Source organism: Oryctolagus cuniculus, chromosome 5, assembly GCF_051225735.1.
Source record: "Oryctolagus cuniculus isolate XC-2025 breed Fujian yellow rabbit chromosome 5, ASM5122573v1, whole genome shotgun sequence".
Lineage (NCBI taxonomy): Eukaryota > Metazoa > Chordata > Mammalia > Lagomorpha > Leporidae > Oryctolagus > Oryctolagus cuniculus.
Window position 1 is genome coordinate 6,066,999 of NC_142871.1, and position 26,239 is coordinate 6,093,237.

At 39.4% G+C, this 26,239-nt stretch overlaps 1 protein-coding gene across 13 annotated transcripts in view; it reads left to right on the plus strand.

Moving 5' to 3' along the window:
- PRKN (parkin RBR E3 ubiquitin protein ligase) overlaps positions 1-26,239 on the plus strand; it is a 1,393,119-nt gene that overhangs the window by 37,739 nt on the left and 1,329,141 nt on the right. Inside the window, exon 2 of one of the 13 annotated variants that reach the window (XM_089332480.1) lies at positions 4,411-4,476. The exons of the other annotated variants lie outside the window; for them this stretch is intronic. The gene's annotated coding sequence lies outside the window, so the exon portion shown is untranslated. The remainder of the gene's footprint in view (positions 1-4,410; positions 4,477-26,239) is intronic. 13 annotated transcript variants of the gene reach the window in all.

Here is a 26,239-nt window from a genome sequence, read left to right on the forward strand (position 1 = left end):
TGCCTTGATGTGGGACTTCCAGCTCTCAGAACTGTGAGAAAATAAATTACTTTTGGTTAAGCCACCCAATTCTATGGTATTTTGTGATGGCAGCACCTGAGCTGAGTAATACAATTGCCATTCTTATTAAGAATGAAGTAGTTAGGCTATCCTGTTAATATAAATGATTGCTGGGGCCAGTGCTGTGAATCAGTGGGTTAACACCCTGGCTTGAAGCGCCGGCATCCCATATGGGTGCCGATTCTAGGCCTGGCTGCTCCACTACTGATCCAGCTCTCTGCTGTGGCATGGGAAACAGTCGAAGATGGCCCAAGTCCTTGGGCCCCTGCACTCACATGGGAGACCTGGAAAAGCTTCTGGATCCTGGCTTCAGATAGGCACAGCTCCAGCCGTTACAGCCAATTGGGGGAATGAACCAGCGGACAGAAGACCTCTCCTTCTCTGCCTCTCCTCTCTCTGTGTAACTCTGACTTTAAAATAAATAAATAAATCTTTTAAAAAAATGATTGCCAATAGTTATTTATGGTAATTATTTGTAGACTCCTTTTTGATATCCCAAAGAATTTATTTTGTAGTCTCCTGTAGAAAGGATCAAATTTCCAGCTTCCCCAAATGGCTTTTCTTACCTTGTCCTAGCCATCCCCCACAAACAAACAAATAAACAACTGGTCATTATGCCACCTAACTAGGTATTCAATTTGAATTCTTTGTCCTTCTTCAAGAACTGTATGATTACATTAAGTATCCAGAGCTTATAGTGCACCAGTCATGCTCAGAGCATCAAGGCAGTTACACACTGTGGGGCCTAACATTTTACTCTGTAAGAGAAAACTTTTACTCTCAAACAGAAAAATTATGCCACTATTTTTAGATTTTTTTTCTCAGTTACTTTTGGTTTATGTTGCTGTAGCCTAATTTATACTGTGGGTGAGAGGCCTGGGAAGAGGCCAACCTATTTAACAATCTGTGCCCTGTCCTTTCAACAGTTAGTATGCCTTTCATGTTTTTAATGTAAAATTAACAGTCATATATTTGCTTTTATGTGAAAAAAATTCCTAAATTCTTTTATAGTGTTGAAGAGATATCACAGTTCTTCCCAATGCTTAGATTTATGGACACTCGTTGAAAATATGTCAGATATCTCCAGGCAAAAATGTATCAGAAGAGTCTTCATGATGGTACTAAAGATGATAGCAAACCTACACGGGAGACCCAGGTGGAATTCCTGGCTCCTGGCTTTGGCTCAGCACCGCCCCAGCTGTTGTGGGCATTTGGAGAGTGAACCAGCACATGGGCATGCTCTCTGTTCCTCTACTTCTTTCCCTCTACCCCTCTCTTTCTGTCTTTAAAATAAATAAGTATTTTTAAAAAACTCAGATGATGGCAAATGTACATTGATTGTTCATGGTGCACATGCGTCTGTGCCACATTGTGATGTTCTCATTTAGTCATTACAGCAGCACTATGAAGTAGGCTCCTCATCCGCATCTTACGGATGACAGCATTAATGCTCAGAGGAAGCCGGTGATTTGCCCAAGCTCTAGGGCTGGTCAGTGATGAGGATGCTTTAAACCTGTGCAGGAGAATGTTTAGACCTACCAGCAGATATGATAGATATGATTTATATAATTCAAGTCCTCTTTATTTTACACAATAAATATGCTTATAAAAATACTATGCCTAAATTATATTTTGTTACATTTTTAAAGTCTTAAAAAGCTCAACTTTTAAAAAATCCATTTATTTGAAAGGGAGAGAGAGAGAGAGTGTGTGAGAGTGCCCATCTTCTGGTTCACTCTCCAAATACCTATAATAGCTAAGACCTGGCCAGGCCAAAATGAGCTGGCAACTCAATCCACATCCCTCACATGGGTGGCAGGAACCCAATTACTTGAGTGGTCACTCCATTACTTGGGCAGCTTCTCAAGATGAGCATTAGCTGAAAGCTGAGATGAACAGAGCCAGGACTGTAAGCCATACACTCTGATACAAGATAAGGGCATCCCAACCAACACCTTAACTGCCAGGTCATATTCCCACCCCATTGTTTGGTAAAATAAGTATTCCCTTATTTATATATTTGCTTTATTTGACATGTTCCTATTACTAGGTATATTTAAAGGAAGGCTAACCATTTTCTCTGGTTTTGTTTTGAATAATTTATCTTGTTAACGTTGATCACGGTTTGAATTGAATAACCTGCTTCTTGCGTCCTATCTGGGACTAAACCAACAACAATAACCCTCTGGGTTACACATTCTTCCTGACTTCATTTTATAGATGAAGCAGGAGAGGCTTAGAAAATGAACAGTATTGATAATCAGATCCTAGGCTTCTGACTGCAAATACTAAGCTTGCTTTTCTGAGTCTCCCTACATAGACACATTTCACAGGTCACTGCTCAGCTCGTGCTTTGTTAGGGTTATCCCCTGATAGTCACTGCTCTGGAATAAACACTCATCTCTAAGGAACAGTTAGTTGCCTTGAAAAGTAGACATGGTTTTCTAATTGTATAGAAAACTGTGGAGTATTCATACACTTTTAAATGTACCTTATGGCTTAATAGTTACAATGTATGCTGCCTCAATGTTCTTCTCAAGGATGGCAAACACTGGAAAAATAGGAAAAAAAGAATGTCTTCAATTTGCTTCAGCAAAGATAATCGATCTTTTGTAGTGTTTACATCACGTCAGTAAAATGTAGCCTTTTTTTTTTTTAATTTTTTGACAGGCAGAGTTAGACAGTGAGAGAGAGAGAGAGAGAGAAAGGTCTTCCCTCCATTGGTTCACTCCCCTAATTGCCACTACGGCCGGTGCTGTGCCGATCCGAAGTCTTTGCTGGTACCTATATCTTGCAGGGTTTCTCCAATGCTCTCTAATAGTTTGATGGTGTCAGGTAGTAGATTTAAGTCTTTAATCCATGTTGAGTGAATTTTTTGTGTAAGGTGAAAGGTAGGTGTCTTGCTTCATGATTCTGCATGTGGAAATCCAATTTTCCCAGCACCATTTATTGAATAGACTGTCCTTACTCCAGGGACTGGTTTTGGATCCTTGATCAAATATAAGTTGGCTGTAGATGTTTGGATTGATTTCTGGTGTTTCTATTCTGTTCCATTGGTCTATCCATCTGTTTCTGTACCAGTACCATGCTGTTTTGATAACAACTGCCCTGTAATATGTCCTGAAATCTGGTATTGTGATGCCTCCGGCTTTGTTTTTGTTGTACAAGATTGCTTTAGCTATTCGAGGTCTCCTGTGTCTCCATATGAATTTCAGCATCATTTTTTCCAGATCTGAGAAGAAGGTCTTCAGTATCTTGATTGGTATTGCATTGAATGTATAAATTGCTTTTGGGAGAATGGACATTTTGATGATATTGATTCTTCCAATCCATGAACATGGAAGGTTTTTCCATTTTTTGGTATCCTCTTCTATTTCTTTCTTTAAGGTTTTGTAATTTTCATCATAGAGATCCTTAACGTCCTTGGTTAAGTTTATTCCAAGGTATTTGATTGTTTTTGTAGCTATTGTGAATGGAATTGATCTTAGAAGTTGTTCCTCAGCCATGGCATTGTCTGTGTATACAAAGGCTGTTGATTTTTGTGCATTGATTTTATATCCTGCTACTTTGCCAAACTCTTCTATGAGTTCCAATAGTCTCTTAGTAGAGTTCTTTGGGTCCCCTAAGTAAAGGATCATATCATCTGCAAAGAGGGATAGTTTGAGTTCTTCCTTCCCAATTTGTATCCCTTTAATTTCTTTTTCTTGCCTGATGGCTCTGGCTAAGACTTCCAGAACTATATTGAATAGCAGTGGCGAGAGTTGTCATCCCTGTCTGGTACCAGGGAAATGTTTCCAACTTTTCCCCATTCAATAGGATGTTGGCTGTGGGCTTTTCATAAATTGCTTTGATTGTATTGAGGAATGTTCCTTCCATACCCACTGTGCTTAGAGTTTTCATAGCTTAACCTGCTATGCTTAGTGCCTGCCACTATCCTTTTTTTAATAGAAAACTTTAAAAGAAAAAGTTTAAAAATATTATTTCCAAAATTCTTTTTGTTTCCTGTTTCTGCCTAAGGCAAGACAATACAAGTTTGTTTACTCTCTGGGAAGGCCACATGTTGGTGGAATTGCTCCATTTTAGGCTGAGTTTTAGTTTTTTCAAATTCATAATCCTTCAAGAGGTATGATTTCTATATAAATTTATTAGATAACAGATTTAACAACCCCAGGAGACTAGCTGAAGTTTCTGTTGATTTATAGTTAGTTAGCTAATGACCCATGAGCCAGTTATTTGTACGGCATATTCTGTTTTGTAGTAGCACAGGCTTCTTCCATAGACTTAGCTTGCTAGTTTAGCAGTGACTAACTAAAGAGATTTGTGTCTTATAGATTATCCTTCTCTCTGTAGGTTGCTTATCTTCTGAGAATGTGTGGCAATTATCTGGAGCAGCTATTTGCAGTAGAATCTTCTGAGGTAGTGAACATGCTCTCTGTCTCTGCTGATACTAGTCATATATGACTGTTGAGTACTTGGAATGTAGTGTGGCTTAGTACAAAATTTTTTATCTGATTTGATTTTAATTTTAATTTTAATAGACGCCTGTTGCTAGTGGCTACAGTTTTGTACAGCACAGACTTAGAATAAAATATAGGCTGTTCCTCTTTGCTAGTGGAGAAGCATATTCAGATTATCAACAGCAAAATGTCAACTCTTTTGCATTTTAAAATAATATGTGTTCATTAAATAACGTTTGTAAAATCTGACAGTAAAATAAAATTAAAAAATTATTGTAATCTCATTGCCCCAGTAAAATTATCATTGAAGTTTCTAATGATACTGGATTTCTTCAATCATTTTTATTCTATGAATCAGTTTTAATACAACTGTAAGTACTTTCTTCATTCAGTTCTGTATCTGAAAATTTTATTTCCTATTATAAGGTTATTTCATTCTGTTTGCAAATTTAATTTATTAGCTGCATTATGGTCCACCAAGAGAATGAAACACATCAAATGTTTCTAATCAGGCTCTGCTGCCCAGTCCTTGCGATGTTCTCATTGTTGCTGCTCCACCCAGCAATACTGTGTATACCTCTGAGGCTGGAACTGCTTCTGAATTTGGAGCTATTGTTTGAAAATCTCTGATAGATTTAGAGAAATGGAATTTAAGGCTGATAGAGAGAGATAACCATATTATTTTCCTAAAATGTTATCTTTATCAAACAAAATGTTTACTTTATCACACCTAATACCAACCCTGGGCATCCAACACAGCATTATGTTTTTGTTAATTTCTGTTATAATAATTTTATTTCATGATGGCATTTTCCTCTTGAATCTACTTTAACAACTAAAAGGGTTTAAAGTCTTACAGAAGATTTTGTCATTGGTAAATTTCTGGGTTTTGCTGATATTTTACTTTTCCTCCAGTATTCTTTTTTTTTTAATTGTTTTTTGTCTGTTTTTCAAGAATTAAAGGAAATAAGAAAGTACATGTGTTCTTTTGTGCTATTAAGCAGAGAGGAATCTTCCTAGCTATTTTTAGAATGTTTCAAAAGTATATATGAGGTTGAGAGGCCAAATGTGAGATTTCCTATATTTTGTCTACTCTTTGCGATAATTTTGTATTGTATTTCTTTTTCTCTTATGTTTTTGAATATTACCTACTCTAAAGTGAGGCTTGAATCTAATCATGCTGTGTTCAGTATTTCTTACTTTGTGGCTGCTGTGAAAACAATGAGACAGTTCAGAAAACAAGTTACATTAAACATCTCCTGTTGTGCACTGTTAAAAAATTATTCTGGACGCAGTGGTCAGAAAATGATTCACTAAATATTGCTTTAAACAAAACCTAGATGTAAAGTTGAATTTATGAGAAGACTAGGGAGTGATTATTTACTCTATAAAAGTGAATTTATGTTTTAGTTGTCAAAAGTTGATTTATAAACCTTTATAATCTTATCTTTTGCATTAAGTGAATTTATTGAAATGAGCATTTTACGGAATGCCTTAGGACTAGAAACAGAAATGGTACCTCGAAAATATAAGCTACTATTGCTCTCTCATTAATTTGCCAAGGCCACTGTACTGAGATTACCTTGTAGTGGGAATTAAATTTTGCATTTGCTACCTAGCTTTAGATTCAGATGTCAATAATCTTGATACTATAACATGTATATGTTTATATAGCTAATATTATTTGAGAAAGAAAATAAAAAGCTAGTTTTATGCTTTTAATAGTTTTAGGAAAATAGAAAATGTTTTAATGTTTAGTAAATAAGGTAAGAATAAAGAAAGGAACCAAACCCTTGATAGTAGTGATATTTCCGTGGTGGCATTGTAAAGAAAGTACTCTCGATTGATGAGCAAGGACTTTATGGAAGGGGAGGATTTAAAACGTGGATTCTCAGACTGCTGTTCCATGGCTCTGACCTCACTGGCATGTTCCTGCTCAGTACCTTCATGTTTTGGGCTTCATGGGTTAAAGGCAAAAGAAAGAGTAGAAGCCAGGAACATAACTTCCACACCACAGTGTTCACGTGCCTGATCTTGACAGTGAAGCCAAGTATTTATCCTTTGGGAAAGGACAATAGTACCAAAGGGATTTCAGGCAGCATTTTCTAAAACCGTTCCCCAGAATAGTGGAAACACTGATACTGCAGTTTCATTAACATACATGACAGATTTATAGAAAAAAGCCCCTTTAAAAATAAATCACCAGAGTCGGCATCATGACACATCCAGTTAATTCGCTGCCTGTGATGCCAGCATCCCATGTTGAGTGCCAGTCGAGTCTGACTGCTCTGCTTATGATCCAGTGCCTGGAAAAGCAATGGGAGATGGCCCAAATCCTTTGTGCCCTTGCCACCCATGTGGGAGTCCCAGTTGGAGTTCCGCGTTCCTGGCTTCTGCCTGCACTAAACTGGCTGTTGCAGCCATATGGAGAGAGAACCAGTGTATGTAAGATTGATCAATCTCTCTCTAACTCTAAGACTAACTCTGCTTTTCAAATACATAAATAAATCTTAAAAAAAATGGTCTTAATATAAACCTTAAAACTGTAGTATAACTTTTAGATGAGCACATAGGCACAGATTTCCCAGTTACAACACCAAGAGCACAATCCATAAAAGAAAAATGTTAATAAACTGGATTTTATCAACATTAGAAACTAGTGCTATTAAAAACATTATTAACCGGCACCGCGGCTCACTAGGCTAATCTTCCGCCTGCGGCACCAGCACCCTGGGTTCTAGTCCCAGTTGGGGTGTCAGATTCTGTCCTGGTTGCTCCTCTTCCAGTCCAGCTCTCTGCTGTGGCCTGGGAGGGCAGTGGAGGATGGCCCAAGTGCTTGGGCCCTGCACCTGCATGGGAGACCAGGAGGAAGCACCTGGCTCCTGGCTTTGGATCGGCACAGCACACCAGCTGTAGTAGCCATTTGGGGGTGAACCAACGGAAGGAAGACCTTTCTCTCTGTCCCTCTCTTTCTCTCTCACTGGCTAACTCTGCCTGTCCAAAAAAAAAAAAAAAAAAAAAAAAAAAAAAAACCACACACACATTATTAAGAGGGTGTAAAGACAAGACCAGGAGCAACATATTTGCAGATTACATATCTGATAAAAGGAGTTATATTTAAAATATGTAAAGGAATCTCAAAACTCAATAAATACTACAACTACACAATAAAACATAGGCAAATGATTTGAACAAATACTTCACCAAAGATATCTTATAGATGGCAAATAAGCACATGAAAAAAGGTGCTCGACATTATTAGGAAATTTAAATAGAAGCCATTATGAAATGTCATTATGTACCTGTTAGAATGTTTAAAAGCAAAAACAATGGTCATGCCCATTGTTGGTACAAAATTTTATATATCACATATAAGAATGGAACATGAAAAATTTACTTTGGAAAAGACAAATATTTTAATAACATAAAGAGGACAGATTTCATATGGGAAAAGACAGTTTGATAGTTTGAAATCCTATCATTTCACTCAAATATTTCCCCCAAAGAAATGAAAGCCATGTCCATAGAAAGACTCATACCCAGATTTTCATGGCAGCTCTATTTGTGATTTGCAAAAACTGACAATACCTCAGGTGCCTTCCAATGGGAGGGTGGCTTAACAAACCTATGTGTGTCCATACTAGTTGATGATGGAAAGAAATGGACTACTGACACACGCACCAACAACATAAATGATCTCTGACTCCATTACATGCAAGAAAAGAAACCAGACAAAAAAGAGGGTATTTGTATAAATTGAGAAAAGGTAAACTAATCTATAGTTTATATGACTGAGTGGAGGGCAGGAGGGAATCTGGAGGAGGCAAGAGAGAGATGCTTCTGTCGCTTGATTGTAGTAATGGTTCCATTTCCATGGGAGGCCATGGTATATGGCCAGATAGTACATGTTAAATGTGCACAGCTTTTTCAGTGCCAATTTTTTCACCTAAGTAATCCCCTTTTCAAAGAAAATGTGCCAGCTGGCACACCCCCTGAATGGGCATGGGTGCAAATTTGGGTTGCTTGGCCATTGCATTTTACACCTGATGTGAGTCTGAGGATGGGCGCCTCTGACAGAGTTCTGTATGACCTACTGAGCAGTGGTTGGCAAATATTTTCTCTTTCTCCCTGTTACAAAAAGATACAAGAGTACACCAAGTCCACCATTTCAAAAGCCCTTGTTTCAGATACCAAATATATTTTTGTTTTCATTCATGGATATGGAGCCTGGAAAGCCGAAGTAACTGAGTGTCTGGCACTGAACCTTTCAGAGCTAAGGACAACTTCACTCCTCAGGTGCACAGGAGAGTCTCCCGTCTCTGACTCAGTTCTCAGTGCCCTATCCCCACAGCCTTTCTTTCCAGCCATCCTACCACTAATCTCTGACTGTGCCTGGCTTTCTTTTGGAGACATGGCTGACACTGATGCCCCCGCACCTGGCTGCTTTCAATCTGCTTTTCTCTTTTTATGCCTGAGATCAGATCATGGAGTCATGAGGGCTTAGAAGGCACTGGTGGGGCATTGGTTAGCAGAGTTGTTAACATGCATCTCAGTAAATACTGAATTTATTAAATAAATAAGTACAGCCTAGAAGAACTGAGTGTTATCTTTGGCATGCAGTCAAAATTAGAATAGCATATCACGGCCGGTGCCGCGGCTCACTAGGCTAATCCTCTGCCTTGCGGCGCCGGCACACCGGGTTCTAGTTCCGGTCGGGGCGCCGGATTCTGTCCCGGTTGCCCCTCTTCCAGGCCAGCTCTCTGCTGTGGCCAGGGAGTGCAGTGGAGGATGGCCCAAGTGCTTGGGTCCTGCACCCCATGGGAGACCAGGATAAGCACCTGGCTCCTGCCTTCGGATCAGCGCGGTGTGCCGTCCGCAGTGTGCCAGCCGCGGCGGCCATTGGAGGGTGAACCAACGGCAAAGGAAGACCTTTCTCTCTGTCTGTCTCTCTCTCTGTCCACTCTGCCTGTCAAAAAAAAAAAAATTAAAAATAAAAAAGAATAGCATATCACATCATGCACTTAGTGCCACGCATGGATTGCCTGGTATTCACCTCAGAACCCCACTGTGATGTTATCATATGAGCTCCAGTCTACAGGTGAGGAAATGAGGCCCAAGAAGAGTTGTGTATTTCCCAGGAGTCCTACACTACTAACATATGGTGAAGTGTGGCTCATGCAGTGTTTTTTTCCAGGATGTTTTACAATATTCATTGATTCTTAGAGAATCTCAGTATGTTATATGCATCATGGATAGGTAAGAACACATCTGCCTCATAGTCTGGTTACTGGTTTACCTTGGATGAAGTTTGAAATATTTAGCTGGATGATTTTTTTCCTTTCCTTTCTTTCCCTCCATGTACCGTGAGGCTACTCTTCTACAGTGAGGAAAGATTTTATCACTCTTTGCCTGTCCTTTCTTTGCTTTGATTCTTGGGCACTGCTTTTGGGAATGTTATAGTCTATATTATTGGCCTGCCAAAATCCTGGCCAGACATTTCTACTGCCATTGTCTGATTTATTATCCCATTTCTCTGAACTGACAACTGAGAAATCTTAAACTTGGCAAGCCCGCACTCTGACAATAAAGTTTTATTTTTTTCACCTCTGCTGTTCCTTCATTTCTAGTAAGTCAGACATCAAAACTCATCGAGACATCTGTTCTTAAGAGCTGTCCCTAAAACCAAAGGAAGATAATTCCTCACGACACTTCCCCTTCTAAAAGCATTATTTCTTCATGCTCAGTGGTCTCATCTGTGAACCTCACAGCATTAAACATGTGCTGAAATTCACAAGGCCTTTATTTCCACAACTGTAAGGTAACTGAACACTGTCTTTCGTATTTCTGTCACAAGGTATTCTCTCTGTATGAGAATCTCAGACTTCCTCCATCATTTCCTACACAACTCAGAGGAAAAACCTTCCTCATTAGGTTGACTTTTTTTTTTTTTTTTACAAAAAAAATTATTTATTTAAAGTCATAGTTACAGAGAGAGAGGGAGAGACACAGAGATCTTCCACCCACTGGTTCACTCCCCAAGTGGCCACAACAGCCAGGGCTGAGCCAGGAGCTTCATTCAGTCTCACATGTGGGTGGCAGGGGCCCAAGCACTTGGGCCACCTTCTGCTGCTTTCCCAGGCTACTAACAGAGAGGTGGATCAAAAGTGGAACAGCTGATGCCAGAGCTGCAGGCAGTGGCTTTTTCTGCTATGCCATGGCACAGGACTCTTTCTTTTTCTTTTATTTTTTTAAGTTTTTATTTATTTATTTGAAAGGTAGAGTTACAGAGAGAGAGAGAGAGAGAGAGACAGAGAGAAAGGTCTTCCATCTGCTGGTTCACTCCCCAGATGACCACAATGGCCAGAGCTGGGACAATCTGCAGCCAAGAGCTAGGAGCTTCCTCTGCATCGCCCTTGTGGGTGCAGGAGGCCAAGCAATTAGGCCATATTGTACTGCTTTCCCAGGCTATAATAGAGAGCTGGATCAGAAAAAGAGCAACTGGGGTTAGAGCTGGTGCCCATTTGGAATGCTGGCACCACAGGTGGAGGCCTACCCCATTATGCCACAGTGCCAGCCCCTTAACTTCTATTTTAATAAGTGTTTCTCTCACTTGAGGTAGCTTGTAGTTTTATTTAGATAGGTCCTACTTAGTGATTGTCTTATATTTTTTATTGACACCATGAGTGGTATAATTTGGATTCCTTCTGAGTTGAAATGCTCTCTCCTTATGATTTCACACTCTCCTGGAATTGTGTCTATCATTATATGCAGTTTACTTCCTAAGCCATATAGTGGCTACTGAGATCAGTATAACCATCTTTCTGTTGAACTTCATCACTTCCTATGTTCCCAAGCCACTTCAAATACCGTGTATTAAAAACAAACAAACAAACAAACAAAAACTAACTTTCTTATCTGACACTCCCGGTTGTACTCGCTGTCCCAGCCTTATATGGTAGAAGCCAGAAAAATCATTTATTACTATTTGTCTACTTTTGATTGTGATTTTATAATATTTCTTTTATCTGTTTCCTTCTTTCCTTTTTTTTTTTTTTTTTTTTTGACAGGCAGAGTGGACAGTGAGAGAGAGAGACAGAGAGAGAAAGGTCTTCCTTTGCCGTTGGATCACCCTCCAATGGCCGCCGCTGCAGCCGGCGCACCGCGCTGATCCGATGGCAGGAGCCAGGATCCAGGTGCTTTTCCTGGTCTCCCATGGGGTGCAGGGCCCAAGCACCTGGGCCATCCTCCACTGCACTCCCTGGCCATAGCAGAGAGCTGGCCTGGAAGAGGGGCAACCGGGACAGAATCCGGCGCCCCAACCGGACTAGAACCCGGTGTGCCGGCGCCGCAAGGTGGAGGATTAGCCTATTGAGCCACGGCGCCGGCTCTGTTTCCTTCTTTCCAACCCCACTGCCTTGTCCTGTTTCCAGTAGTGTGTTATCTGTGACTATATTATTAGTGTTTTGGACTTCAGTCTCTCTTCCTACTATGTAAACCCAGTCTGTTTTTCATAATCATTCTAATATCTAAAATACTAATATCATTATCTACCCAAGCTGGCTTCCCCTGACTTACGTGATGAGGTTGAATGCATGCCTTAGACATTGGAGTCTTCAAAACTCGATAGCCACAGAATATTACCATTTTGTTTTCTGTCACACTTCCACCTGTATCACATCACTCCTCTTCCAACCACTGTCTGCTTCTTAGGTGCTCCCATGTCCCTGTTTCTTTACTTATGCTGTCCAGTCAGCCTGGAAAGACTTTCCAATACCATTTTCTTATAACTTGCTACACTCTGCCTTTTCTTTCCCATGCTACATCCTAGGTGACTTTTATTGTGATACCTTCCCCTCAGTAATTCACCATTTTTCCCCTCAATGCAAGGAACACTGTGTACACCTCTGTTAGGGTGCATGTCACCTGAGAGCCTATTAGTGCCAGTACTGCAGCTCTACTTCCACAGGAGTATTTGGACACATTGGTGGGGCATCTGTCTGCAGAGTTGTATGCATACATCTCAGTAAATTATGAATCTGTGAAATAAATATGTTCTGCTTGGAAGAACTATGTGGTATCTTTTGCATATAGTCAAAATTATTATGATAAATATTAAATATAGGGCATTCGTTGACTTCTTACTATTCCTTACACCGTGTGGTCAGCACCATCGCCTGGTATTTGTCTCAGAACTGCATGGTGATGCTATACGAAGAGCTGCCATCTGCAGATGAGGAAATGAGGCCCACAAAGCCTCACTGATTGCCGAGTCCCACAGTGGTAACTGCTGAAGTCAGATGGGTCCTGTAAACTTGCTGGGGAGGTTTTTTTTTTTTTTTAAACTTTATTTATTTATTTGAAAGAGTTACACAGAAAGAGAAGGAGAAGCAGAGAGAGAGAGAGGTCTTCCATCCTCTGGTTCACTCCCCAATCGGCCGTGACAGCCAGAGCTGCCCCAATCCGAGGCCAGGAGCCAAAGGCCAGGAGCTTTTTCCAGGTCTCCCAAATTAGTGGGTGTAGGGGTCCAAGGACTTGGGCCATCTTCTATTGCTTTCCCAGGCCACAGCTGTAGAGCTGGATTGGAAGTGGAGCAGCCAGGACTCAAACTGATGCCCATACGGGATGCCAGTACTGCAGGCAGCAGCTTTACCCACTGCGAGTTGTAACTGTCAACCACTGCTTTCCACAGCCTCACTTGCAGTTCTGCACAGCTTTTTTGACAGCAATCTCAACCATATGATTGAGTGTTGGTGTGAACTTTAATCGCCAATTCTGTTTTCTTCTTTCTGTATTTTTAAATGTCTCTTTTTCTGCCTTTTATTTACTTCTTTAAAAATTCTACATTTTATCAGACCTTATTGTAAGGTATTTTTAAGTGAGTATACATAACAGACAAATGATGAGTTAGCTCTTTTTGCTCCATTAGTTACTTACTGACTTGCCTTCTCTTTGCAAGCTCTGTGCTGAGTGCTAAAGCTCTCATGACCCCATGCACATGTGGTTCCTGCCTCCAAGGCACTTCATGATAGCTTCAATTCTGTCACCATCCTTTAGTGTTTGCAACTTCTAGGAACTCTTCCCCTAGATTAGAAATATAGAGACCAGTGCTTGGTCTAGGGTTAAGATATGTGTTAAGACACCCAAGAAGAGTGACTGGGATGCATACTAGGCCCTGGCTTCTCACTCCAGTCTCCTGCTAATGCAGACCCTAGAAGGCAGCAGTAATGTCTCAATTGGGTTTCTGCCATTCTTGTGGGAGACCTGGATTGAATTCCTAGCTCCAAGCTTCAGCCCAGTACAGCCCCAGCTATTACAGGCATTTAGGGAATGAACCAGCAAATGGGGAGAATGGTATTTCTCTCTCTCTCTCTCTCTCTCTCTCTGCCTCTCAAATAAATAATTTTTGAATTAGCAAAAATTAGTAATATAGGAGAAATAAATTGATAAGCATCACCTGTATTTAATATGTATAAAAAGAAATTTCAAGATGACAAAATATGAATATATTTAAAACTTACTAATTGACTGTCTTATTTTTGGCTATTAAGAGTATTTTATAATTTCAGTCTTTCCAATAATATTTCAATGAACATTGCTGTTGCTGGGCCATTATACACATGCACAATTTTCACTATGAGGTAAATTCTTGTAAGTAGAGTTACTGTATTACTTTGACATAGTGACTTTAAGATGATATGTATTGATAGGTATGAGTAAACTATTTAATTCTACCATAATTTTTTAAAGATTTATTTACTTACTTAAAAGGCAGAGTACAGAGAGACAGAAGGTGAGAGAGAGAGAAGGAGACGGAGTGAGAGGGAGAGAGAGAGGGAGAGAGAGAGAGAAGTCTTCCATCCACTATTTCTCATCAGATGGTTGCAACGGCCAAAGCTGTGCTGATCTGAAACCAGGAGCCAGGAGCTTCTTCTGAGTCTCCCACGTGGGTGCAGGGGCCAAGGACTTGGGCCATCTTCCATTGCTTTCCCAGGCCATAGCAGAGAGCTGGATCATGGTGGAGCAGCTGGGACTCAAACCAGTGCCCATATGGGAGGTGGCACTACAGGCAGTGTTTCTACCCACTACACCACAGTGCTGGTCCCCATAATATTGTTTTAAATCACATAAAGCAGCTGGCGCCGTGGCTTACTTGGCTAATCCTCCACCTGCGGTGCTGGCACCCTGGGTTCTAGTCCTGGTTGGGGTGCCAGGTACTAGTCCTGGTTGCTCCTCTTCCAGTCCAGCTCTCTGCTGTGGCCTGGGAAGGCAGTGGAGGATCGCCCAAGTGCTTGGGTCCCTGCACCCGCATGGGAGACCAGGAGGAAGCACCAGGCTCCTGGCTTTGGATCGGTGCGCAGTACTGGCCATGGCAGCCATTAGGGTAGTGAACCAACCGAAGGAAGACCTTTCTCTCTGTCTCTCTCTCACTGTCTATAACTCTCTCTCTGTCTCTCTCTCTCACCATCTAACTCTGCCTGTCCAAAAAAAAAAAAAAAAATCACATGAAGCCTTTTTTTTATTTTTATAATTTTATATCATAATTTATTTGTATTTTTATAATGTACTATTATCATTCTTATTTATTATTTAACTTTTTGGAAATTATTCATTTATTATTAACTACAATCACCATGCTGTTCTATTGATCACTAGATATATTTTGATGAAATGCGTATTTTTATAAAGGATCAATTTATTTATTTATTTATTGGCGAGAGAGAGAAAGATAGGGTAATACAGAGAACAAGCTCCCATCTGCTAAATCACTCCTCAAATATCTGCAATGGCCAAGGCTGATCTCAGAGCCAGGAACCTGCATGTGAAAGTAAAAATCCAATTGCTTAAGCCGTCACCATTGCCTCCCAGGTTAGGCGTCAGCAGGAACCTGGAGTCAGAAGCCAGAACTGGTCATCAAATCCAGGTATTCCAGTTGAGGAACTCCATCATTTAAACTGTGAGGTGAAATGCCCACTCCCTGTATCAAACATTTAACCCAGGAACTCCTCTCAAACACATAACGAAGATACAACTACACGCCATTAAAGCAATTAGATTTAATTTTGCTGGGATACAGTGCACCAAAAGTGTTAAGGAGAACAATGACAAAAAAAACCTCAAATAAAAAGTAAAGCATGTTCCAGCAAAAATTGAATAAAATTTAAGTGTAAGTGTGCATCTATATGTTGTCCACATGGTAAACAAATGAAGCCTTTTGTAAATCTTAGATTAGACTTCTCTGATAGTAACTTTTCTAGTCATTGTTTATTGTTTATACATTTAGAGTATTGTAAAAAGTTCATGAAAATCAAATTAGAAGATAATTTTAGCCAGCGCCGCGGCTCACTAGGCTAATCGTCTGCCTAGAGGCGCCGGCACACTGGGTTCTAATCCCGGTCCGGAAGCCGGATTCTGTCCCGGTTGCCCCTCTTCAGGCCAGCTCTCTGCTGTGGCCCGGGAGTGCAGTGGAGGTGCTTGGGTCCTGCACCCCATGGGAGACCGGGATAAGTACCTGACTCCTGCCTTCAGATCAGCGTGGTGCGCCAGCCACAGCGCGCCGGTTGTGGTGACCATTGGAGGGTGAAGGGTGAACCAACGGCAAAGGAAGACCTTTCTCTTTGTATCTCTCTCTCTCACTGTCCACTCTGCCTGTAAAAAAATAAATAAATAAATAAATAAATAAATAAAAAGAAGGTAAGTTTATTTAGCTGTAAAATATTTTTAAATTCATGTTTAGTTTATTTCCATGAACTTTTTAAGAGCCCAAAATGTTCTACAATGAATGCATAAAGAGAAGAATGTTAGTTTTCTACCAAGTTTGTAATATTTTTAAAAGGTATTTATTTTGAACTTAATGTTTTAAAATGGCCTTATTAGTAACCTTAGGTACTTCATCTTTTTATAGAAACTAGAATGTATCGATTTATTGTGGTTTCTTTAAAGTACAAATTATACCTGATTTGTCAAAATCCTCAGCCTCAGGTTTTCACTTTCCTTTGCCGTGATTAATGTCAAAAAGTGAAAAATGAAAGTTTTAGAGACTTTGCCCCTTACCATACTTAGTGATATTAATCTTATCAGAAAATTGTACTACAAGTCTTGAAGACTTTCTTTGTAATGATATGTACTTTGGTTAAGTGAAATTTCAAAGAAGCAATATTTTGACTTAAAACCTAATTTTCTGACCAATAAGAGATCTTTAAATTACTTTTTTTGGGGGGTGGGGGGTGGGGAAGGGGCAAGCCAAAAAGCAATCACAAATCACAGTGATGTTCCAAGAAGGAAATTCTGAACTCCACGTTATTTGAGATCTCTGCCATACAAGTTAAGTCCTTTGCCACATTTTCTGGGACTTCCAGTGTCTGGTCCCACTCCATTTCTACTTTGCACCACAGGTGCTTGGTGTAAGGCATCCCACAGCTTCATTGTAGCTCCCTTCAGATGTCTACCAGGATGAGCTGTTTTCCTCTCCCTCATCTAACTTGTCTCCCAACATCCCCTCCCTCATCACCTGATCTATTTCTGTTCATTCTACAACCATATAATTTGACATTTGATTATCATCATAACTTTTAAGTTCTTCAACTTGTGTATATTTTTTCTTATTCTCTGCTAGTGACAAGCACACAGCAGATGTTCAGTAATATTCCAAGTATGATTGACTGATAAATTCTTCTATGACTTGACATTTTTAATGACTGCCTAAAGGTTTCTAAGTGCTTGATTTTTCTCTTACAGAATAATTTATAGTCCTGAGGGATGCTGGCTAGCTATACATTCTTGTCAAAACGACTTTGATTCCTCTGTAATATTTCTGTACGTGATTTTTTATCACTAAGCAATATAGGAAAAAGGATATCAGAACTGGATTTTAGTCCTGCTTCTTCCATTCACTAGTTTCCTGGTGTCAGATATAGACCTGATTTCCTTTATCTGTAAGTGGATAGAAGGGTTATATTAACTTATTCCTAAAATTGTTCCAAAATGTCATTTTATATATTCCAGTGTGCTTGTCATCTATTGCATTGAATGTAATAAAAACAGAATTTAAATTATTAAATTTTGTCTGCTTATTCTATGAAATAGTATACAAACTATGAACTACAAATTTTAGCTGCAAAATATTATGGTTCAACTTGTTGCCTCAGACATCTGGTGGTTTTCTTAAATTCTTTGGGAAGAAATTATATATATAGGATACTCAACTTCATATTTCCCCTTAACTCTAATAGCAATGGAAATTAACTATAATTTTTCTTCCATAAAACCCTTTATTGAAGCAGGAAGCTTAGGAGGATGTCAAGATGTCTTTTAAATTCAGGTCCCGGCATTCTGTCTGGCTCAGGTACAAGAGCTTGACCTCTCCATGTGGCTCTGCTGAGGATTTGTCCCCTCTGAAAGCCAATACAATCAGCAGCGCCAGCATAGATAAAGAGCTGCATAAGGTTGTATTTTAGTGGCATGGCTGTTTTGTGACCATGTTCTGCAGGCGGACTGGAGGTGACAGTATTATTTACTTTTGTTGCTTGGGGTCCAAAGAGAGAATAAATTGCTATTGATTTTTGAGACATTCCAGTGAAGGATCTGAATGCCTTCAGAAGAGCTGGGTGGCAGGGCAGCCAGTGATGGCACAGAGAGTGCCTTTTAAAATGAAAATTCATTTTCGTGTTATTGTCATAAAGATTTTTTTTTCACTGTTAGAGCCAGTTGCAAGAAGATGTGGCTGTGGGGCTGTTGCTATTATAAATGTTTTCTATCCCCCTGGAGGAATGGAATTCAGTGTCTTTCACAGCAGTTTGAAATTGATGAATAGAGTTCTGTGTGTGTGTACTTGCATACATGTCATCACCTGGACTTAAAAGTGACATTTAATTCTGTTAGTATATTAACCACTTCACTAAGGACACTTTTGGGGTTTTCAATTCAAGTGTTGGGCAGCACAGAGAAAGGAAATTTGGTTTCTATCTTATTTTGCTTTAACTTATAAATGGTAAAAGTGCTTGTGAAGTGATTCCTTATTGTTCAGATGTAATAAATGTTTTTTTTTTTTAATTCCACTTTGGAAAATACTGGAGGCATTTTAGCCTATCTATGTCAACAACCTCTCCCTTACCTCATGACCTTTGACAATGTCATCACTGTTTGGGTATATAAGATCCTACCTGATGGTGCCACTTGAGGGACAAATACCACAGGAAAACTACAGATTAGCTCACACCATTATCTGACAGTTATTTTTCTTAAGTAGTGTATTCCTAATGTAATAGTCTAGGGTGACCCATATTTTCAAGTGTTTGTTTGGGATATGAAAATTATTAGCATACAGAATTTCACTGATTATTGCATGAAAGTGGGAACCATGGATATGACTTCTCATGGCAGAAGACTGAGGAAGGGTTCCCAAATGCCAATTACTTCCTTGAATTAGAGAAGTGCTTTTAAAAAGAATATCAAAATCTATATGGTGTAGTGAATAAAGAGATAAATCTGAACTTCATAATACTAAAGTTTAGCTCAGATCTCTAAATAAATAGTCCTTATAAAAACAGTCTGTAATGGGGACTGAAGACTCAAATGAACACAGCTTTTAATGTTTTCAACCATATTGTATCTATTCCATCATTTCACACCCCACGGTGTTACTAATCATCTGTTCACATGTGAACACACGTAAAAACATGCTTGCTTGAAAAAAGCTGTCTGAACATGTTTTCTTTGCATGAATAGAAATGTCAGGCTGCTAAGTCAATGATAGGAATCCTCCCCCCACCCTTTTTTTTTTTTTTGGACAGAGTGGACAGTGAGAGAGAGAGAGAGACAGAGAGAAAGGTCTTCCTTTTTGCCGTTGGTTCATCCCCTCACCCTTTTCTGTAGTGAGGGTGGTAGAGTACGAACAAAGCATGGACTTTAGAGGTTTAGAGATAGAGTTAAAAACTCTAGGCAAATTATTTAACCTATCTAGTCCTTGGTATATCAAGTTCTGAAATGATGGTAATTGTATCTATCTTAAGATGAACGTGGACCCGTAATCGTAGGTCAGGATCCATTACTGTCATCTCTACCATGATCATCATCTTTAGTCACCCTTGTAGAGTGAAGTAATTGCTTAGAAAGCTGGTACTGTTGAAGATAGGGACAATGCAGCTGGACGGACCTGTCTCCGTGTGGCTTTGTTTCCCCAGGATCTGTTTGATATTTCTCATGACTAAGTGCTGAGGTACAGGATGCTGTAGCAGCAACCTGGGTGTATACCTCCCTTCACACCATTTGTCTCAAACCTTGAACTCTGTAGGAACTCAGGTAGCCACAGGTCTATTTGTTGGTCTGACTGTGGGTGGTTCTGCCCCATCTACACAGACTAGCACATGTAGTATCTCTTCCTCTTTCCTCCCAAGCTGGGCCAACCTTTGTCTCCACACTGCCTTGTCTTCTACTCGGTTAGATGTTCCTCTTCTCTGTCCTTTCTCTTTTGGTAATACCCTGTTCCTCTGTTTATTGCCTTTCCTGCCTTTTCTAGCCTTTAGTACCCAAGCAACTTCAGGTCCCAATATGGTAGAGTACTGTTTATTCTACTGTTGGAGTAAGAATACAAGGTAAATTGGATGATTGGGAATTGCCCGATTGATAATACATTTTTCTGGACTGAATAATTCTTAGTTTTGGAAATCCATACCCCCTTTTATATTGAAGTTCCATATTTTAATTTTATCATTATAAGCTTTTTTCACTTCCTTAATATAACTTTCTATTAAAATATTTCACTGATGTAGGAAATCCAGATTGAGTCCCTGTCTCCTGGCTTTGGCCTGGCACAACCCCGGCTGTTGTGGTCATTTGGGGAGTAAACCAGGGGAACAGAAGGTCTCTCTCAGTATCTCTCTGGCTCTCTTACTCTCCTGCCCTCTGCCTTTCAAATAAAATGAAAATTTTAAAATATTCATGAGATCTGATGTTTTTTGAGCATGTATCTTCTTCCTTCTTTCTCACCAGCAAACAGTTAAGACTTAATACTCTGATTGTTCAAAGAATATTTTTGTTATTTTTGATCACCATAATTACAAACTAAAGTGTGGAAAATGTATCACATTCTTCTTAAAACATTGTCATCTTTTTCTGTATTTTCTAGGATTTATCCATTTTAAAAATAAGTATTTTTGTACTAATAAAAGCTAACATTTATTGAGTATTTACTATAGGCCAGATTCTGTTCCAAGTGCTTTATGTAATTTAATTCTAAGAGTCCGGAGAGGTAGTTACCAGTATTATCCCCTATCAGTGGTGAGCTAAGATTGTAGCTCAGAGAGTCAAGTTCCAGAATCCACATTCTTTTTTTAAAAAATATTTTTTTATTTGAAAGAGTTACAGAGAGAGGTAGAGCCATAGAGATGAAGCGGGGGGGGGGGGGGTGTCTTCTATCCGCTGGTTCACTCCCCAAATGACCGCAACAGCCAGAGCTGACCTGATCTGAAGCCGGGAGCCAGGAGCTTCTTCCAGGTCTCCCACGTGAGTGTAGGCCATCTTCCACTGCTTTCCCAGGCCATAGCAGAGAGCTGGATTGGAAGTGGAGCAGCCAGCCATGAACCAGTGCCCATATGGGGTGCTGGCGCTGCAGACTGAGGCTTTAACCCACTCTGTCACAACGCAGGCCCCCAGAATCCACATTCTTTACTACTCCCTGCAAATACCTTATTTCTCTGTTGGGAGTTGGATATTATTTCTGTAAGTATGGTCTCAACAGCAATCCAGATAAAAATTCAAAAACCCAACAGTACCTTTCTCATGGTTAGCAGCTAATTTTCTTGGTGTAGGCAGTTAATTATATTGATACCTATTTGTTGAAAGCAGTGAGAGTGAGCAAGAGAATAAGCAAGAACTCACTCAAAAAAATCTGTGATAGATATTATAAAAGTAGATATGTAAATATACACACATAAACATATATGACATAAATTTACTTACCTTGAGAAATTCACTCCATATGTAACTTCTTTTTTTATTTTTGTATATTTATATTTTATTGATTTAATGAACATAAATTTCCAAAGTACAGCTTATGGATTACAATAGCTTCCCCCCCCCATAACTTCCCTCCCACCCACAACACTCCCCTCTCCCACTCCCTCTCCCCTTCCATTCACATCAAGATTAATTTTCAATTCTCTTTACATACAGAGGATCCATTTAGCATATATTAAGTAAAGATTTCAACAGTTTGCACCCACACAGAAACACAAAGTGTAAAATACTATTTGAGTACTAGTTATAGCATTAATTAAACACCTAAGAGTAATTGTGTATTAATTACAGAGTTCAACCAATAGTTTTAAGTAGAACATAAAAAATACTAAAAGGGTAAAGTATTAAGTTCTTTTTTTTCTGTTTCTTTTTTTTTGTTATATAGTTATTTTTTAATTTAATAAATGTGAATTTACAAAGTGCAACTTTTGTATTGTTATGGCTTCCCCCCCGCAACCTCCCTCCCTCCCATAGCCCTCCCCTCTCCCCCTCCCTCTCCCATCCCGCCCTTCATCGAGTTTCATTTTCAATTACCTTCATATACTGAAGATCAACTTAGTATATACTAAGCAAGGATTTCAACAGGCTGCACTCACACAACCGCAGAAGGTATAGGGTATTGTTCGACTAGTAGTGTTGTTTTTAAGTTTCATAGTAGAACACATTAAGGACAGAGATCCCACGTGGGGAGCATGTACCCAGTGACTCCCGTTGTTGATTTAACAATTGGCACTCTTATTTATGATGTCAGCAATCACCCGAGACTCTTGCTATGAGCTGTCTAGGCTATGGAAGCCCCTTGAGTTCACCGACTCTGAACTTGTTTAGTGAAGGCCGTATCACAGTGGAGGTTCCTTCCTCCCTTCAGAGAAAGGCGCCTCTCTCCTTGATGGGCTGTTCCTTCTGCTGGGGTCTTGTTCACCAGGATCTTTCATTTAGATTGTTTTTTGCCACCGTGTCATGGCTTTCCACGCCTGTGAGACTCTCATGGACCTTTTAGTCAGATCCGAATGTCCCAAGGGTTGATTCTGAGGCAGGAGTGCTGCCATTCTATGAGTCTGCTGTGTGTTCCGTTTCCCCCTCAGGATCATTCTCTCCCTTTTAATTTTATCCTTCATTAGTTGCTTACACTGGTCTTATTTGTGAAATCTCATTGACACATACCCTATCTTTTTGATTGGTTGTGTATTTATACTTATCACTTTACCAAGTGCGCTGGCATTGGTACCTGCCTCCTTGGTAAGATTGAGTTGAAATCCCCTGGCACATTTCTAGTTCCACCATTGGAGGTAAGTCTGAGTGAGCATGTGCCAACCTATATATCTCTTCCCTCTCTTATTCCCACTCCTATGTTTAACAGAGATCACTTTTCTGTTAATTTTAAATGCCTAAGAATGATTGTGCATTCATTACAGAGTTCAACCAGTGTTCTTATGTAGAACAAACAGAGCAACAACAACAACAGCAACAAAAATACTAAAAGGAATAAAACAGTAAGTTGTTCCTCAACCTTCATCTGCAAATAGGGATAGTTTAACTTCCTCCTTTCCCATTTGTATCCCTTTAATTTCTTTTTCTTGCCTGATGGCCCTGGCTAACACTTCTAGGACTATATTGAATAGCAATGGTGAGAGTGGGCATCCCTGTCTGGTGCCAGTTTTCAATGGAAATGCCTCCAACTTTTCCCCGTTTAATATGATGCTGGCCATTGGTTTATCATAGACTGCCTTCATTGTGTTGAGGAATGTTCCTTCTAACCCCAATTTGCTTAGGGTTTTTATCATGAAAGGGTGTTGTATTTTGTCAAATGCTGTCTCTGCATATATTGAGATAATCATATGATTTTTGTTTCTCAATTTATTAATGTGATGTATTACATTGATTGACTTTCGAATATTGAACCATCCCTGCATACCAGGGATAAATCCCACTTGGTCTGGGTGAATGATCTTTCTGATGTGCAGTTGGATTCGGTTTGCCAGAATTTTGTTGAGTATTTTTGCATCTATGTTCATCATGGAGATAGGTCTGTAGTTTTCTTTCTCTGTTGTGTCTTTTCTGGGCTTAGGAATTAAGGTGATATTGGCTTCGTAGAAAGAATTTGGGAGGATTCCCTCCCTTCCGATTGTTTTGAATAACTTGAGAAGAACGGGGGTTAGTTGTTCTCTAAATGTCTGGTAAAATTCGGCGGTGAAGCCATCTGGTCCTGGGCTCTTCTTTTTCGGTAGTGCGTTTATTACTGATTCAATTTCTTCCATGGTTATGGGTCTGTTTAGATTTTCTATATCTTCACGGCTCAGTTTAGGAAGGTAGTATGTGTCCAGGAATCTATCCATTTCTTCCAGGTTCCCCAATTTGTTAGCATACATCTCTTTGTAGTGGTTTCTGATGATTCTTTTTATTTCTGTTGTGTCTGTTGTTACATTTCCATTACTATCTTTGATTTTACAGATTTGGGTCTTCTCTCTCCTTTTTTTTTGGTTAGTTGGGCCAATGGTGTGTCGATTTTGTTTATTTTTTCAAAGAACCAGCTCCTGGTTTTGTTGATCTTTTATATTGTTTTTTTTTGGTTTCAATTCTGTTTATTTCTTCTCTTATCTTTAGTATTTCTTTCCTCCTTCTGAATTTGGGCTTGATTTGCTGCTGTTTTTCTAAATCCTTGAAGTGCAGGGAGAGTTCATTTGTTTGGTTCCTTTCTAGCTTCTTGATGTAGGCACTAATTGCTATAAACTACTCTTAGCACTGCTTTTGCTGTGTCCCACAGGTTTTGATAGGTTGTGTTATCATTTTCATTTGTTTCTAGAAATCTTTTGATTTCTCTTTTAATTTCTTCAATGACCTACTGTTCGTTTAGGATCATGTTGTCCATTCTCCATATATTTGCATATGGTGTAGAAATTCTTGGGTTGTTGATTTCGAGTTTCACTGTGCTATGGTCTGAGAAGTTGCATGGTATAGTTTCAATTTTTTTGAATTTGTTGAGGCTCCCTTTATGGCCTAGCATATGGTCAATCCTAGAGAACGTTCCATGTACTGGGGAGAAACATGTGAACTCTGTGGCTGTGGGGTGGAAGGTTCTGAAGATGTCTATTAGGTCTATTTGGTCTATAGTGTCAATTAGCTCAGTTGTTTCCTTGTTGAATTTCTGTCTGGTTGATCTGTCCATTGGTGAGAGTGGGGTGTTGAAGTCCCCTGTTACTATTGTATTTTAATCTATATCTCCCTTTAAATCCTTTAGTAATTCTTTCAGGTAGCCAGGTGCCCTGTAATTAGGTGCATATACATTTATAATAGTACTGTCTTCCTGTTGGATAGATCCTTTAATCATTATATAGTGACCTTCTCTGTCTCTTTTAATAGTTTTTATGTTAAAGTCTATTTTGTCTGATATCAGGATGGCCACAGCAGCTCTTTTTTGATTTCTGTTAGCTTGGAGTATCTTTTTCCATCCTTTCACTTTCAGTCTGCGTACATCTTTGCTGATAAGGTATATCTCCTGAAGGCAACAAATAGATGGATTCTCTTTCTTGATCCAATCAGCTAGTCTATGTCTTTTGGTAGTAGAATTAAGACCATTCAGATTCAATGTGATTACTGTTAAGTACTGTCTTTTCCCATTCATGTTTCCTAAATGACCTGTTTATGTATTTTGAACTTTGTTTGTAGGTTACTCTACATTTGCTTTTTTTTGTAGTGAAGTTCTTGTTTTTGTATTTCTGTGTGCAGCATGTCTTTGAGCTAGTGTTGTAGGGTTGGACATGTGGATACAAATTCTTTCAGTTTCTGTTTGTCTTGGAAGATCTTTATTTCCCCTTCATTCTAAAATGATAGCTTTGCAGGGTATAGTATTCTAGGTTGGCATTGTTTATCTTTTAAAACTTGAAATATATCATGCCATTGTCTCCTTGCCTGTAGTGTATGTGATGAGAAGTCTGGGGTGAGTCTGATTAACTTACCCCTGAATGTGATTTGTCGTTTTTCTCTGGCACATTTTAGGATTTTTTCTTTGTGTGTCACTGAGCTGAGTGTTGCCACAATATGTCATGGTGAATTTCTCTTCTGGTCTACCCTGTTCGGAGTCCTGGCTATCTGTTGAATTTGCCTGTTGTTATCCAGCTGCCTTTGTTTGAAGTTTTCTGATATTATTTCATTGAAAACACCTTCCAATCCATTCTCTCTTTCCACCCCCTCAGGGATTCCTATTATCCGAACATTACACCGTTTGATTGACTCTTGTAGGTCTCTGACCATAATTTTTTAATTTCTTCTTCCTGCATTTGAACTGGCTGTATTATTTCTGGAAGTTTGTCTTCGAATTCTGATATTCGGTCTTCTATTTCATCTGTTCGATTTCCGAGGGATTCCACGGTGTTTTTTATATGGTCAATTGAGTTTTTCATTTCCAGTATCTCATTCTGGCTTCTCTTTAGGATCTCTAATCCTTGGGCTTGTTTTTCATTCAGCTCTTGACACTGTTTCTCATTATTTCTAAGTATTCTGATTATTAATTTTCTGAATTCTTTTTCTGGCATACTTTCAAATTCTTCTTCTTCAGCCTCTGTTATGGTTGGTTTAGCCTGCTTCATTGGCGAGTTTATATGTTCTTCTATATTCTTATTGTGGGTTTTTGTTTTGTTTTTTGGCATTCCGTCTGGGTGGTTTGTCAGGTTGATTTCCCTCTGCTGTGGGCTGCTGTGAGTCTGTACCAA